Source organism: Chlorocebus sabaeus, chromosome 7 (assembly GCF_047675955.1).
Source record: "Chlorocebus sabaeus isolate Y175 chromosome 7, mChlSab1.0.hap1, whole genome shotgun sequence".
In the NCBI taxonomy this organism is placed as follows: Eukaryota; Metazoa; Chordata; class Mammalia; order Primates; family Cercopithecidae; genus Chlorocebus; species Chlorocebus sabaeus.
Genome location: NC_132910.1, coordinates 41059158 through 41074522, shown reverse-complemented (window position 1 = coordinate 41074522; position 15365 = coordinate 41059158). Strand labels below are relative to the sequence as shown.

The 15365-nt window shown below is 37.8% G+C and overlaps 1 long non-coding RNA gene across 1 annotated transcript in view; it reads left to right on the top strand.

Annotated features, from left to right (window-relative positions):
- The window catches only part of LOC140712085 (uncharacterized), a 60062-nt gene extending 46079 nt beyond the window's left edge, over positions 1-13983 (top strand). The window contains exons 2-3 of the long non-coding RNA XR_012093539.1: positions 865-934; positions 13723-13983. This is a non-coding gene — a long non-coding RNA (uncharacterized lncRNA). The remainder of the gene's footprint in view (positions 1-864; positions 935-13722) is intronic.
- The last annotated feature ends 1382 nt before the right edge of the window (positions 13984-15365 follow it).

The following is a 15365-nucleotide window of genomic DNA, read 5'->3' as shown; positions in this document are numbered from 1 at the left end:
TGACATACCCCCAGTGTAAAGTGCTCAATAAATTCTAAGCAAACTGAAATGTCAGAGTTAAGTGATTGCCTTAACACAAATTGCTAATGATAAAAGTTTATTCACAGTTTGTTAGAGACAAAGTAAGAATTAGAATTGCTGATTGAGTGTTTTATTTTATGCCATAAGTATAGGCACTGGGTTCTAGAGCTCCTACCAGGTCAGACCGGTTTGTACTGATTTGTGAGAGCCAACTGTGAACAAACACTTCCTAACTCTCCATTTGGTAACATTAATGTTTGTAACTTGAAATCGACCATGAGAAGATTATCTACACCACAGAAACTGCCAAATGCTACTAATCAAGGCTTTTGTTTATAGGGGATCCAGTTATTAAATATGCACCAGCATACCACTAATCTAGGGTTATAGATGTGGACTCAGTGGCACAGGTGGTATTCAGTTCAATATCATGAATGTGATGCATACATCCGCTCTCCGAGAAACCACTAAGGATTTCAAGTCACAGGTTCCATTACAGCTAATATAGTTTCCAATGTGTACTTAATTACCTAGAGGCAGCTTCCAAACTGGGTGATTCTCACTCCATAAGTCACTAGATGTCTTTTTTTAAGTCTTACAGTATTTGTTTTCTGAGCATTGCCTTTCCCTATATTTCTTGAAGGTGGAATAAAAGGCCTTCAGAAAAATCAGAGCATTGATTTTTATTTCCATCTCTTTTATGTTGACAGTTCAGTGAAGCTTCCCCACTAGGCAGAATTAATCGCTCTGGCCTCTGTGTTCCCTAGCATTTTGCTCACTGTTAATATTGCACTTACCACATTGTGTTACTGTCTGATTTTTTCCTGCTTCTTTTCTTGGCAGGATCATGGGCTGCTCAAAGGCCTCCCATTCACCTTCTCATCACTGGCACCCAAAATGCACCTGGCTCACGGTAGGCATTCAGTAACTGTTGAGCTGACTTGATCTGGTTCAGAAGAAAATAGATACAGCCAGCTTTTTTTGATAGATATTCATCAATTAAAAGAGGGCTGCATTTTGGAAAACTAAGTTATTTTTCTAGGTCACAGAAATATTTAAGCAGTTTCTTCTATAATGAAATGCAAATCACATTCTAAATGCAATGGAGAAGGAAGACAGAGCAGTGGGATTTCTGTCAAGGAAGGCACAGAGTGTACCTGAATTCTTTATGTTACCAGGAGCTCTAGGTGCTCTGATATCACAATGAAAAAGCCTGGAGGTGTAATATACAATCATTACATGATGTTACCTAAATGCATATTCTAATTCAACAGTTATTTACTTCACTGAACCTTTAATTCCCTTTTAGAACAAATACTTTCTGAGGTCTCCCTTCATTATCCTAGAATTCATAGACAGTATAGCCTTCTTAAAGTCATTATTTCAATAAATCAATGTCATACCCTAATTGTAATCTAAATAAAAATATTAAATTAGGCAATTCATAGTAAAATAGTATCTATTTGAACACTAGAAGACATATTAAGTGGTCAGATGCTTACCTCAAAGCATCACTATGAATCGGTCAGCCACAGTGTACACTGATACAGGTAGCTTGCACTGGTGATTGGGATAACAAGGTGCTGGATCTGGCGATGTGATTTTCAGAAAGAACAAAAAATTTGCAAGAGTTTAGAAAAAGATGAAGTGTGTATTACTTTAGATTTACATGGCAGTCAAATTCCTGGAAAAGTTATCATGTATTAAAATTGCACAACTCTTTTACATATAAAATTGAGTTCAGTTCTAAAGTTGGGTAATTGTAAAAGCCTTACAGATTATAAACATGAATGTCTGGGAAGACTTCAAAAGTCATGTTCAACGTGGGTTAAGCTTATTGTGTGGGATTTTCCTGCATATTGGAGATGTCTTTCATACCTGGCACCCACCCACCGTGTGCTGGGAATCTACCCACCCCTGCTGTGTCACTATGACAACCAAAATTGCCTCTATTTCCCAAACAGCTCCTAGTGTCTTAGAACCACTGACCCAAAGAGAATGTAACCTTTTGGTAAAATGAAGAGATTCTTACCAACCTTACCTAAATCCCAAGGCTGATGTGAAAATCAAATGAGAAAAAATGTTTCTGAAAGCCCATTATAAACCACAACACATCAGAGAAATAAACAGTATTATTATGTTTGCCAACACTTATGTTGGAGCAAATTTGGAAATTTCTAGCACTTCCATAACTCTGAGACCTTGTCACTGTGACAGTATTACCTCTAGAAGACTCTCTCCACACCAAGTAAAAGGCTGTCTCTCCATGCCAGAGTGTGCTGAAGTAACTTGTTTCCTACTCTCTCTTTTTGCTTTGGTATTTAAGAAGCAAATCTGAACTATAATATCATACTAACTAGTTGGTACTGCCATCTAGTGACTTTCATAAACCAATTGTCCAGCTCTGTCAAATTTAGCTATTCAGCCATTTAAACAAATCAAGTGCATAAATATTCTATTTTCTAAATCTCACATTTTTCTCTCATTTATGTGAAGGTTTTTTCTGGGAGAAAGCTGCTATTAAAATGTCTTTAAAAAATAGCATGCCACTAGCACTTTGCTGAATGGCTGCTTCACAGCATGATAGTACTCACTATGAATTTTGCAATGTGTTTTAACTAATGCTCGCAGGTACCTCAATCTTGATATCCACATTAGTAGCATTTCTTTTTCTGTATCAGGAAAGTAAGGGATGCTTTGGTGTCATGACAAACAGATTTATTCCAGATTTTTTTCAGATTTGGCCAGTATGTCTTTGCTCAAGCATCCAAACATCTGACCTCAGTGACAGTGTTCAAGCAGTTGGAATCTTAGCAAACTGCCATCCATCTTATCTGATTTCTCAGACAAGTCCACCTCTTGCCCAAGGAGCATCACCAGTAGAAGCTGAAGAGGGATTTGTGCTGTGTGCTTTAAAGTGTCATCTGAGGTCAATGTGTTGTCAGTGATGGCTTGTGCGGTAATGCCAAGATTTAGCATGGGACCTGAGCCCTGCAGCCTGCACGCTCTATAAGGCTTGTGGCTCCAGAGATGATTCCTCAGAGGGCTGATAATGAAAAAGGCAACCCTCCATTTGCTCAAAAAGACACATAAATCTGCAGTCGACTTTTAATTACATTCTTTCTCTTACTCTTTTTGCCCAATGATAGTTTAAAAACTTAGAGCATAATTTTTTGCCTTTACCACCATTTTTTCTAAATGCAATATTATATCATTTTCTGTATTTTAAAGGGATAAAGCAAAAATACAAAAACAAAACAAAAAATATATATTCCCCTAATTATTAAGGTCCTATGCTGGGCTTTCTTTTTTTTTTTTTTTTTTAACTGTAATTCATTGAAGAGAGTCAAGTCCCTCTCACCTGTATTCTTTTAGCATGCTGTGTTACTTTCTGGAAGTATTTATCACAATGGTAATGGATTTGGGTTAAACATCTGCAACCCTGCTAGAACAAAGACAACATAATACTAGGGAAAGACAGCATCTATCTAGACCAGCTTGGCCTCCCCAGAGCAAAGCACAGGGTCTTCTTGCACAAGTTGGCACTAAAAATATTCGTTAAATGAAAAGTAAGTGAACAAATGCCTTAAGATTTGACTTTAAATTATTTCTTCTGACAATCATCTCTATTTATTTTAAACTACACACAAAAAGTCAATTGCTACCATTTTTCCTTGATCTTAACTCTTACTAACCCAACTTTTATGCTAATGAGCTATTAAACTTGTCTTAATTGCTTGATATCTTTGTTGCTCAATTTCCTCATTGGTGAAAATCAGAATATTACAGTGAAAGTGATAATTTGTATCTCCTTCTTCTACTGATTATGCTTTGTTTCTGTTTTATAGCTTATCATCATGTCCAGAACTCAACAAACAATGTCAAATAACAATAATGATAGAAGAATCAGACCTTTAGTTTTTAAAGACCTATGGGAAAGATCATTTGAATACACCAAGCCCAGTGCCCACTTGCTTCCAAAGAAGTGTTGTCAGAGTTATTTTTGAAGAGTATCCTCCTAAAGGTTCTAAGATATTTCAAACTTAGAGTCTAAGAGCAAAATGAAGAAAATGGGACAAACAGCACAGTTTCTTTTAAATAAGCTGTACTTTAATACTTTAAATCTAAATCCTGAATCATAACACAGTAGTAAAATCATTTGAGTACCGGCAATTAGTTGGAAAAGACAGACAATTGCATAGCCTTCTGAGGCATAGCTTTCTGAGGAAAGCCCAAAGATTCAACGTTTTAAGTATTCTTCTTTTTATTTGATCAGTGTAATCTTCTTGTTCAGTTTAATGATGATGTTAACATTAGACTGTCCAAAACCTTTGATTTACTGCTAATTGTCAACTTCTGAGCCATGCTGGGCAGATTCTCACACCTGCATTCATAGACATAATTATATGAACTCCCTCTCTTTAGTAGTCAAGGCCATAGATTTAAAATATAGGAAAAATAGTAGCTTTGAGAAATCTTTTTTGTAAAATCCAAGATTTACGTTTGTGATTTTTAAAAATCTATCTAATAATGTATAGATAGCTTCTTTGCCTTTTTAGAACCACCCTTAATGGTTTTTCCTCTGTATGACTTCTGGCATTTTCCAAATGTTCTACAAAGTGCCCACAACCATTAAATGGTTTTCCCTTTGTCCATTCGGATCCATTCTCCACCCTCTTCTGCACCACAGTATGCTCCAGGAGGATCTTCTCTATGGGCTTCCTTCCTTACACTCTGGTTGCAGATGAGTTTTGCCACTTGGAGGCACCCAGAGCAAATCAAAAGTATAGGGAAAAAGAGAATGGCATTTATTCACTCACTCCTTACTGGACCATGGTATTTGCCAGTGTCTGCAGTTTTCTTCTGCTCACGATCGCTGTTACTGGGTGCCTTTGCACAGTCACTCAATGCACAACACGTTGGTATTGGAATAATCTAAAACAATGCTCGGTTTTCTCAGATGACAAAATACTGGCGATTTAATTGTTAGAATCTTCCACCTAATTTGGATGTCACACAGCTATCCTATAATGTAATGTTATCCAATTTTTAAGTTTTTGTTTGTTTGTTTGTTTGTTTGAGACGCAGTCTCGCACTGTCCCCCAGGCTGGAGTGCAGTGGCGCGATCTCGCCTCACTGCAAGCTCCACCTCTCGGATTCACACCATTCTCCTGCCTCAGCTTCCCGAGTAGCTGGGACTACAGGTGCCCGCCACCGCGCCCGGCTAATTTTTTTGTATTTTTAGTAGACACGGGGTCTCACCGTGTTAGCCAGGATGATCTCGATCTCCTGACCTCATGATCCACCTGCCTTGGCCTCCCAAAGTGCTGGGATTACAGGCGTGAGCCACCGCGCCCGGACCACTTTTTAAGTTTTAAGCAATGAAATAGGATAAAAAATGGAACGCTATAGTGTGTAAAACTGAACTCAATGTGCAGAAGACTCATTTAATACACACACGTCTAACACACATGCACACACCACACATACAAATATGTGCATGTGTATATATACATATACATATAATTTAATCTGTATAGTACAAAGTAAATAATTAAATTGGAATTAATTAAATCAGTTCATATGTAGAAATACTTTACTAAACTACTACTTAATAGTAAATCCTATTTTAAGGGAATATATTACACATAAACCCATTTAGTGTGCTTAAAGTAGATATCAGTATGACTTAGGCTATCCTAAAACATCAACCTTTAAAAGGTTTTAATGTTGCTATTACATCCACTTCCTCTACATATATTGCTTTTATTTTCAAATCATATGTACTTTGGAAACCAGCTATGCCTAAGATAGTGTTTTACCCCAAATCCTATTTATTTATTTTTGTTGTTAATTAGTAGCTTCTACCTCATGAAGAGTCTATCCATCTGCTAGGGTGGCTTAAACAAAAAATATATGTATATATTTTCTCACAGTTCTGGAAACTGGAAGTCCATGATCAAGGTGCCAGCAAATTCAGCTTTTGATGAAGACTCTCCCCTGGCTTGCAGACTGCTGCCTCTCCATGTGTCCTCACTTAGTCCTTTCTCCTCTGGTGGGAGGTGGAGAAAGAGACCTCTCTGGTGTCTCTTTTTTTCTTACAAAAACATCAGTTTTGTCGGATTAGGGATTCACCCTTGTGACTTCCATTAACCTTAACTGGTTTCCTAAAGGCCCTATCTTCAAATAGAATGACATTGGAGGTTAGGACTTTAACATATAAATCTAGGGATGACATAATTCAGTCCATAAAATTCTGCCCTCTGACTCGCTCAAAATTCATGTGCTTCTCACATGCAAAATATACTTCTTCCATCCCAGCAGCCCTGAAACTCTTAACCTATTCCATCATCCATTCCAAGACCAAAGTCTCCTTTAAATCAGGTACGGTGAGACTTAATGAGACTGATGCTTTGTCCTAAGGCAAAATTTCTCTCCAGCTGTGAGCCTGTGAAACTAGACAAGTTATGTGCTTCCAAAATACAACGGTGAGACAATCATAGGACAGGCATCTCCCTTTCAAAAAGGAGAAAATAGGAAAAAATAAAGGGTTTAAAAGCAAGGCCAAAAACCCAGCAAGACAAATTCCATTCAACGTTAAGCCTTGAGAATAATCTTTTTGGCTTTATGCTCTGTTTTCCAAGCCTACTGGGTGGCAGCTTAACTCCAGGGCCCTAGGCAGTGGTCTCACCCCCTCAGCTCTTCACAGGGGCAACCTGGCCCACTGAAATCAAAGAGGTGAGTTCATCCTCTGAAATGAAGGAGGAAATAGCTTTACCCATGGGCCTGTGGTGGAAGTGGCAACTCTGATGATCTTTCATGGTCATTCTTCCCTTTTCATGAAAGATAAGGCATGGTCATCACTGGATGGCTTTACTGTCTCATGTTTTAAATCCCAGAAGTTGGAAAACCTTTCTTCATTTTGTCCTATCTCTATACCCTTCAGTTCAAACTCCAGTGAATTTGCAGGTGTAAGCTCATTTCTTCCTGGCTTCTGCTGAGATGGCTGATTAAAATTATGGGTAATCCCTTTGTTAGGTGATTGTCCAGCCATAACCTTGGTGTGCTCTCCTGAATACTCTTTCTCATGTTTTACAATATGAATAGGCTTAGGATTTTCCAAATCTTCAAGTTTTGGTTACTTTTTGCTTAGTAATTCCTTCAATCTCTCTCTCTCTCTTCTCACATTTTACTACAAGCAGTAAGGAGAAAGCAGGCTGCACTTTCAACACTTTGCTGAGAAATCTCCTCAGCTAGAGTTTCAGCGTCATCATTCACAAAACCAATACAAAGGAATTGTACATAGCATTGTATTTGAGTTGAAGTTGTTTCCCATGCGGTACACATTAACAATTCAGAAGCCATAATACAAGTGTAGTGAAAGTGAACAATTAAGTAAAGGAATGGCAACTGTGGGAGCCAGGTTTCTCACAGTTGGAGTGGGAGGTTATAGACAGGTAACAGAAAACCGGAATGATTCATGTGGTAATAAATGAGTTATAAACATCAGTGTGTATATTAGGGTTCTTCAACAGGACAGAACTAATAGGATAGATGAATATATGAGGAGCAGTTTATTAAGAATTGACTCACACAGTCACAAGGAGAAGTTCTACAATAGGCCATCTGCAAGCTGAGGAGCAAGGAAGCCAGTCTGAGTCCCAAAACCTCAAAAGTAGGGAAGCCGATAGTGCAGCCTTCAGTCTGTGGCTGAAGACCCAGGAGCCCCTGGCAAACCATTGGTGTAAGTCCAGGAAGAACTTGGAGTCTATTGTTCGAGGGCAGGACGCATGCAGCACGGGAGAAAGATGGAGGCTGGAAGACTCAGCAAGTCTGCCCTTTCCATGCTTGCTTTTATGCTTGCAGCTGATTAGATGGTATCCACTCAGATTGAGGGTGGGTCTGTCTCTCCCAGTCCACTGACTCAACTGTTAATCTCCTTAGGCAACACCCTCACAGACACACCCAGGAACAATACTTTGCATCCTAAAATCCAATCAAGTTGACACTCAATATTAATCATCAAAGTATGAATTCATTTTTAGCTGACTGTAAATACAGATGGGGCAATATTTATATATTTGTGTACATATACAGGTTAGTATACACACATATATTTTTTGTTTTGTTAGCTAAGAGGACCTAAAAGAAATGACACCCTGGAAGGGATGAGCACACTCAGTGCCTAGATCTTGGCTTTTATTAATAGTACCAATTTTATTCTCCAATAAAGGGAACTAGAGTTCCTTGGATAAATGGCTGACTGTAGGACTGGGACAAGAAATATACAAAATGAGAAATATATTAGAAGAGGTGAGAAAACATTGTAGCGCCCAAAAGTAAGAAAGTACTCCAATTCACAAACACATATACACGCACATGCAGGTGCGCACGCACACACACACTGACGGGTATATCAAAGGGACATAAGAGTTAACTGAGAGAGCTCCCTATGGCCAAAGTTGAAATTTTTTATTTTTTAAAAGACCAGTTCTCATTTTGTCACCCAGGCTGTAGTGCAGTGGTGTGATCATAGTTCACTGCAGACTCAATTTCCTGGGTTCAAGTAATACTTCTACCTCAGCCTCCTGAGTAGCTGGGACTACAGGCAGATGCCACCACACCTCGCTAATTTTTCAGTTTTTTGTAGAGACAGAGTCTTGCTCTGTTGACCAGATTGGTTTTGAACTCCTGGATTCAAGTAATTCTCCCACCTCAGCCTCCCAAAGTGCTGAGAGTACAGACATGAGCTACTGTATCTGGCCCAAAGTCGAAATAATTTGAGCAACAAATAAGTAAAGTGGTATTGGATTATCACTAAAAGTGTAAAATAAATAGCCATGAGTCCATATTGATATAAATAAATGACTAAGTAAATACATAATGGGGCTGGGCGTGGTGGTTCACGCCTGTAATCCCAGCACTTTGGGAGGCTGAGGTGGGCAGACCACTTGAGGCCAGGAGTTCAAGACCAGCCTGGTCAACATGCAAAACCATGTCTCTACTAACAATACAAAAAATTAGTAAAGAATGGTGGCACATGCCTGTAGTCCCAGCTACTCCAGAGGCTGAGGCAGGAAAATCACTTGAACTCAGGAGGCAGAGGTTGCAGTGAGCAAGATCGCACCACTGCACTCCAGCCTGGGCAACAGAACAAGAATGTCTCAAAAAAAAAAACAAAACAAAAAAAAACCAATAACAGCAACAAAAACATAATGGGAGGCTGGAAAAGGCAAATCCTCCATGCAGGAGAACTGCAAACAATTTATGTGTATTCTTCACCTGATACTTCACTCTTAAGGAGGGAGAATATAATTTCTTACTCCTTATATGCACGTGCTGTGCACGGTGACTACCTTTCAAAGACTACAGACTGAAAAGGGGTAAAAAGTAACTTTACAAGGAGGAAACCTAACACTACCTCAACCAGGTGACAAAGGTTAACATCAGCTGTGATGAGTCATGTGGGCTATTAGCTACCCTTGATAAGAAGGAATGAGAATTAACTTTGATCTCTTCCTTACAAAAACCCTTATCCCAATGTAATAGAAAATAAATGCAAGTTTCAACTGAGGAACATTCTACAAAATACCAGACCAGCATTTGAAACAACTGTCAAGGTCATCAAAATCAAGGAAAATATGTAAAACTCCCATAGCAAAAAAAAAGCTAAGGAGGGGGGAGGGGGGAGGGACTGCATTGGGAGTTATACCTGATGTAAATGACGAGTTGATGGGTGCTGACGAGTTGATGGGTGCAGCACAGCAACATGGCACAAGTATACATATGTAACAAACCTGCACGTTATGCACATGTACCCTAGAACTTAAAGTATAATAATAATAATTAAAAAAAGAAAAAAAGAAAAAAAAAAAAAGCTAAGGAGAAATGATGATGAAACATAATGTAGCATCCTGGATGGGATTCCAGAACAAAAAACAAAAGCATTAGGTAAAAATCAAAGAAATGTAAATAAAGTGTGGACTTAATTAGTAACAATGTAGCAATAGTAGTTCCCTAATTATGACAAATGGCCCAGAGTAATGTAAAATGTTAATAAAATAGTAAACTGAGGATGGGGTACACAGGAACAATGTACTATTTTCACAGTTTTCTATAAATCAAAAAAGTTTAAAAATAAAAAATAAAGTTAGTTTATTTATTTTATTTTTATTTTTATTTTTGGAGACAGAGTCTTGCTCTGTAGCCAGGCTGGAGTGCAGTGGCACAATCTCAGCTCACTGCAACCTCCACCTCCCAGGTTCAAGCGATTCCCCTGCCTCAGCCTCCCAAGTAGCTGGGATTACAGGCATGCGCCACCGCGCCCAGCTAATTTTTTGTATTTTAGTAGAGACGGGTTTCGCCATCTTGGCCAAGATGGTCTCGATCTCCTGACCTCGTGATTCGCCCGCCTTGGCCTCCCAAAGTGCTAGGATTACAGGCGTGAGTCACTGCGCCCAGCCAAAAATAAAGTTTATTTTTTAAAAACTATAAGTTAGATTACTTCTTTCAAAATGGAAATATGTCTACCACATATGATTAAATTAAAAAAAAAGATTTAAAAAGTAAAATTTAAAAAAAGACTTTAAAAGTAAATTAAAAAAAGATTAAAAGTAGGTTTTCAAAGTTTTTATAGTAAATGTTATTGACAATAATAATTAGAACTTTACATCAAAATTCTTTCAAGATATTTATGAATAAGAAATTCTAGAAACATACTTTTCCAGAAGTTGATGATTCTGCTGCATAAATGTGAACTTCTGCAAAGCTGGCCAAGCTTTTACTCTAGAGTAGCATACTTAGTTAATTCATTTGTTCATCAGTTTTCCAGTGGTGTCTCATTGCTCATTATCTGTGGTAGCTGATGAGTTTTTAGGACATTTAAAAAATTTATGCCCTAACGTCATACATAATGTTGTGGTATAATAATTCACTTCTTATAATTATAAACAGAGTCATTGTGGCCTGAATTGTTGACCCTTCTTCTCTGTAATACCAGTTATGGCTATTATTAACACACATCCATATACCTCCTGTAAATATCAGTACTTTGAATCTGAGCCACATGAAGTATTAACAACTCCACAATGAGTAAAAAAATCGCCAGGCCAAATATCAGTATCCCTAAAAATGCTAATTACCTCCTAGATGGAGGTAAATCTCCGAACAAGGCACAAAGCACTAAATCATTTATAAAGCTGAAAAGTCATTTAAATATTTTGAGAGACCAGTGGGGATGAATGAATAAATGAAACATAACATTTTTCAATACTCAGGGTCCCTAAGCACTGGATTAACTTGAGGACTTATAAAACTTTTACTTCCAGAATTCCTAATTTTTCAGAAAAAAAAAGTCATTTGATGAAAAACGATGTTATTTGGTAATGCATCTCTATATCATATTTCATCAAGTTTTATCAAATATCAAATAGCAAAAGAAAAGATAAACAGAAGTATAAGATGACTAAAGATAGATTAATTTTAGCTTTGTGGTCAGCAAGAAGCTAAGCAAAGATTATGTAGAATAAAAGTAAAAATAACAAGACATATATATAGCATATCAAATAGAATGGGACTTAACCTCAGTAATAATTAAATGATCAAAGATAAATGTGCAATTATGAATTACATTCACTCAGATGACAATTTAAAGAATGGGCTTAGATTCCCTTAGGAGGGGCTTTTCCCATAATGCTTAGATATAATTAATTGGCCTGCTTATTTGGGAAGGGGAAGAAAATCATTCACAAGGTAGCTAACCTTTCCTCCATGGAGTCAAAGATTGCAATTATGAGCAAAACAGCAGGTCTTTGTCTAAGGGAAAAATTAGCACAGCTCTCTCAGTCTTTGCAGAGAGCAGCTTTAAGAATTATCGAAATACTCAACGTTTCAAACAAGCAGCCTATCTTGCACTCAATCAATCAGTTGTTTGAATTTCACACATATTTATTTGTATTACTCTAAACTGGTTGTATATAAATTCATGAAAGCTAAAGATCTCTATTATTTCAAAATTATTTGACATTATTCTAGCCAATGCCCAGAGTGTTCGTTTCCACCTTTCTCAAACTACCCTGCCTGTTTTTCAGTGAATACTTCTATCAGAAGGCTTAGTTTCATCAGCTTTTAGAATATTGGTTAAATTTTGCTGTCCTTAACCCAGTTTAAATTACCCAGGATTCATGGTGTGCCTCAACTACACTAAACTTCAGTCTTTCTGTTAAACCCACTAGGCTTTCTTAGTCCACCAGTGACTGTACTTTTGTTGTGGCTTAGTGACCTGCACCCTGGGATGCCCCTCTGGGACTTGTTGTTACCTCTGTGACATTAAAGATTTTAAAACTTCATTCTGGCCAGGCGCGGTGTCTCACGCTTGTAATTCCAGCACTTTGGGAGGCCGAGGTGGGCAGATCATGAGATCGAGACTATCCTGGCTAACATAGTGAAACCCCATCTCTATTAAAAATACAAAAAAATTAGCCGGGCTTGGTGGAGGGTGCCTATGGTCCCAGCTACTCGGGAGGCTGAGGCAGGAGAAGGGTGTGAACCCGGGAGGCGGAGCTTGCAATGAGTTGAGATCGTGCCACTGCACTCCAGCCAGGCCAAAAGAGCAAGACTCCGCCTCAAAAAAAAAAAAAAAAAATTCATCCTACATGTAAGAGTTACTTCCTGTACTTGCATCATACATAATACACTCTAAAAACGTGCTTATGTGATACACTAGAACTTACGCAGTAACCAATGGAGGAGGAATCTAGAGCACTAACTAGGTTTGTCCCAAAACAGCAGTCTGCAATTCAAGTCTTAAATGGCATCCCATTTGAAATAGATCTATGTAAATATCCTGACATACAGAAAGGTAGGGAAGAGGGAGCTGGGGGATGGTCTGATCTTAACAAAGAAGAGAAAAGCAAAAGATGGAATGCTATTTGAGTCATGATATTGTAGCTCCCTTTAATTTGGAACACAACTCTAGTAAGGGGAATTGGTCAAGTTGATCCGGATGACAGCTGATGCAGAAGCCTGAGGCGGAAGCCTCCTGCAGAGGTCAGCTCCCTGAAATATGAAACAGTGTGAAGATAGGATGCGTATTAAAGCAAAGTGCAAAATGGCTCTACTATATTTGGAATGCTGGTGTCCCCTCAAAATTCATATGTTGAAATCCTACCCCCAAAGGTGATTGATATGGTTCGGCTCTGTTTCCCCACTCAAATCACACATTAAATTATAATCCCCAATGTTGGGGGATGAATCTGGGGGGAAGTGATTGGATCATGGGGGTGGATTTTCACTTGCTATTCTGGTGACAGTGAGTGCGTTCTCATGAGATCTGGTTGTTTAAATGTGTATAGCACTTCCCTCTTCACTTTTTCTCTCTCTGTCCTGCTCCACCATGGTAAGATGTGCTTGCTTCCCCTTTGCCTTCCATCATGATTGTAAATTTCCTGAGGGCTTCCAGTCATCCTTCTTGTACAGCCTGTGAAACTGTGAATCAATTAAATGACTTTTCTTCATAAATTATCCAGGCTCTGGTAGTACTTTATAGCAGTGTGAGAATGAACTAATACAGTGGTGGTACAAGGAGGTTGTGCCTTTGGGAGACAATTAAGTCACAGAGGCAGAGCCTTCACGAGTAGGATTACTGCCTTCATAAAGAGGCTGAAGGCAACCCCATTTTCCTTCTGTCATGTGAGGTTACAGGAAGAAGACAGCTGTCTATGATGAAGTAGGCCCTTACCAGACATTGAATCTGCCAGCAGCATCTTGATCTTGGACTTCCCAGCCTCCAGACTGTAAGAAATAAATATCTGTTGTTGATAAGCCATCCAGTCTATGATATTTTGTTATAGCAACCTGAATGGACTAAGACAAACTCCAAACAACATAGTTGCCAGTATCTTCGTTTACAGAGATCACTCACTTCATGGTGGCTGAAGAACCTGGGTCTCATCTTGAGTCATATCTCTTACTAGTGGCCACTGGACACTTCGCTCAGTACTTCTGCTTTCTGGCTTTCCCCTGAGACTTAAGTGTGGCCATCACTTTCCTGAATTTTGAAATCCACAGATAAATTTGCCATCTATTATATGGGTCAGCTGGTGAATGATTTACTAGGTTATCGACCCCTTGGTCACCACCATAAGACAAACTGGAGATGCCACAATCCATTTTCTTTATACAATGTTGTCACATGTGCCTTCTCTCTTGTTTCTATTGTGGCAGCATGGGAATCACCTAGAGTTTCTCTTGAAGTTTTTCTTCTCAATCAACCTGGAGTCAGTTTATCCCACCCTAGATTTCTGTTCTCTTTCAAACCAACAAAATAATTGTCAGTCTACTTATATGAAGGACAGCCTACCTATACTGGAAAATAACAAAACTTTTATTTTAAATATTGCAACTTACTAGTTAAACAACTAGATATACTATAAGAGTAAGTTAGTCTTGAAAATGACAATAAATTCTTTTGTTCTAAAAATTTCATAAGAAAAATTGATTATAATTTTTCTAAAAGGTAAAGAATGGTGAAAAATAGTATGTATGTTGCACTTACAAATGCATTCTTTAACATTTTTAAGAAACTGTCATACTTTAACTAAGATTAGCTATGTGACATTTAAATCCTATCTATTCTACTAAAAATTTGCAATAGTTTAAGTAAAAAGGAGTCTTTATCATGTAGACAAAACAATGATAATCTGACTGAATTTCATTTAAAGGATTTTATCAATAATCCCATCCCATAAAATTTTAACAAGCACGGACACAATCTGATATAAGCAGAGTCTGGTTGTTAGAGCAATCAGGCAATTGATAAAAAGAGAAACCAATGCTCTCTAGAAGAACTCATCTTCAGTGAAAGTCTTGTAAAATTTATACATATAGAATTGCAACAAATAAGAGGTCACAATTTTAAAAAGCAAAATCATAGGACATATGTAAGGGAAAAAGCCACCATATATGAGTCAGCAGAAAATAACCAACAACAAACCTAAAACCACAAAGATATCCAATATTGCTATTTTTTGATACTCAATATAAAATAGGTACATTAACTACATGAGAAAAAATTTAAAAGTACATTGAAATCATTGGAAAGAAGAAAAATACACCCTGAATCAACACTTCATCTTAACCTATGAATTTTGATATTACTTTTAGAAAGCTTAGGATTAACTCTATCTACATTGAAAAAAATAAAACTCAAAGAGCTCGGGACTAATAATGCCAGGAAACTGAGGAGAAAATGAAAGCATATCAAAATCAGAAAGATTCCTTAAAAACCTTTTAAGAAGTGGTTAAAATTCTAGATCCTTTCTCCAATGCCACACAAATATGTAAAT